Source organism: Penaeus japonicus, unplaced genomic scaffold (genome assembly GCF_977035675.1).
Source record: "Penaeus japonicus unplaced genomic scaffold, GWHDUDI00000001_assembly GWHDUDI00000026, whole genome shotgun sequence".
In the NCBI taxonomy this organism is placed as follows: Eukaryota; Metazoa; Arthropoda; class Malacostraca; order Decapoda; family Penaeidae; genus Penaeus; species Penaeus japonicus.
In genome coordinates this window covers 24903850-24906045 of record NW_028234428.1, presented here as the reverse complement: position 1 = coordinate 24906045, position 2196 = coordinate 24903850, and the positions used below count along the sequence as shown (strand labels likewise).

The window sequence follows — 2196 nt, the reverse complement described above, 5'->3', positions numbered from 1 at the left end:
GAAAGACTGAACTCATGAACTTGACTTAGTTAAAGGGACACATTCACTCAGCAAAAAGTAATTATATATACCTTTAACCCATTGTGGACGGGTGTCATGACATACATGACACAGGAGCTTTGACCTGACGACGGGCGTCATGACATACATGACGTTCAGGGATTTTGGATCATTGTGCTATTTTACTGTGCTGTGAGTAAGGAATAAGTGGTGATAGCAGTTGCAGTCATAATTACTATAATTACTGTAATATTGAGCAAACCTAACTTCCAAAACCTAGATGGCACCACTTTCTTCTAGCACCAGTAAGAGAGAGAGCCTTGAATGGCACCCATCTACTGTCTCTAGCAAGCACTATATTTAAAGAGCGATGGCACACAGCAAGTTGACGACCTCTTGCTCTAAAGTACCACTGATGAAGGATATGCAGACAGAATGAAATGAGGAAGTTGACTCAAACCATACCCAGTGTCTAAAATGTGCTCCTGTGCTAATAGGAATGCCTTTTACTGTGGCACTCACAGTCATAAGCACAGGTTTCCTTCCTCTTCCCTACCTCTTCATGTTATCTTCATTGTAGGTGGTTATATGTATTCGTATAAAGAAAATAATGAGCTGATATGGATCATATACTACAATTTTAGTCAACTGTAGCCTTGATACAGCCTGTCATATGGCATATATAAGTCTCTAAACACAATAAAACACAAAAAATAAAACAAAAATGGCTCTAGTTTTATAATGAGTGACTGAAAGAGAGTGGGAAGATTCAAATCATGTTGCTTCAAGCTGCCTCGCGCTCTGAAATAAAACCCATCCTGGAGACTTGGCAAGCGAATCTATCCCCCGTCCGCAACTGGTTAGTTAACCACTTGTGATGGGCACACTTGTGGAAAATATTGAAAAAATCAACATATCTCAGTTGTATTTTTTTAATCCTATCACATCCTGCTCCATCAGCTAAAATGAAAATTCCACTGCATCCCAAATGTCCATTTTAAAATACATATAAACTCATCTATGTACCAGTAATGGGATAATAAAAATATAAATATAGATAAGAGATATATATTGAACAGCTATCTACAGAAGTCTGTCATTCTCTCACAATGAAGTACAAAGGATTTTGTCTTATAAATACATGTATTCTTTTATATGTATATCCATAGCCCAAAGCTGAACCAAAGCAATTCCACGTTCGTCCACCCAAGACAATTATCAAGATTACAAAGATTGATCAATTTTCTCCCCTTCATTTGACTCCGTTGATAAAAAAAATATTGATATTTAATATCTTTCTTATGGATGAAAATTTTCCATATTGCTCATACCTGAATTATCTGACTCTTGATAGCTTTTCTTTATGGAATGTGGCCTTAGACAAGTATTAAAAGGAAGTTTATCAGCAGAGGGATGTATGGGTACAGGGAGACATAACACACATACTTCAGATACCATTAACATGCTTTGCCACTTGATAAGATCATTTTTAAAAAAAGTTAAAATATTTTTTTTTTCACCTACATTTCCATACCCTATAAAACATGAACCATTCACATCACAACATAATGCAGAAAGTAAGTGGACGTATACTGTGTACATATACGTAATCTTTTACTGAACACACAAGAGCTATGGCTACAAATAGAATGATCACAGCTGGGGAAAAACAAAGCAAGGATAAATGAGTGTGACCTGTCCATCTCTTTGAGAAGACTATGGGATAAAAAGACATAAGGAAACGAGGTAAGCTTCCCTACCTAATTAGTAACTAACGAAACTTATGAAATGAGGAGTATACTTTTACTTTGGAACATCACCAACAGCTTCATCATTTCAATAACCAAAATTTTAGAGATGGGATCAAATTCCTACACAGTAATGAATATAAGTTTATAATTATGAGTTAATATAAGCTTTTACATATGATAATCACTGTTAAGTGTACAAAACACCTTCGTATTCTAAACCTAGAAAATAAATATTTCCAAGACAATAATTTCTCTCTTTTTTAACACTTGTTAGGCTTTAGTTGCTCTTTCTAGTTAAAAAAATAATCATAATAAGAGAAAAACTAATTAAGCTTAAGAGAAATTAATTAGCATTATATAAAATACACAATCATTTATCTTTTTAAATGAATTACTCATCAGAAAAAGTATTTTAAAAATGAGAGAAAAGATATTGTTGCATACC

At 34.2% G+C, this 2196-nt stretch overlaps 1 protein-coding gene across 1 annotated transcript in view; it reads right to left on the bottom strand.

Annotated features, from left to right (window-relative positions):
- Positions 1–1052: 1052 nt before the first annotated feature.
- LOC122258966 (transmembrane protein 50A) overlaps positions 1053–2196 on the bottom strand; it is a 10884-nt gene continuing 9740 nt past the window's right edge. Inside the window, exon 4 of the mRNA XM_043025350.2 lies at positions 1053–2196. This exon is cut by the window's right edge and continues 266 nt beyond it. The gene's annotated coding sequence lies outside the window, so the exon portion shown is untranslated.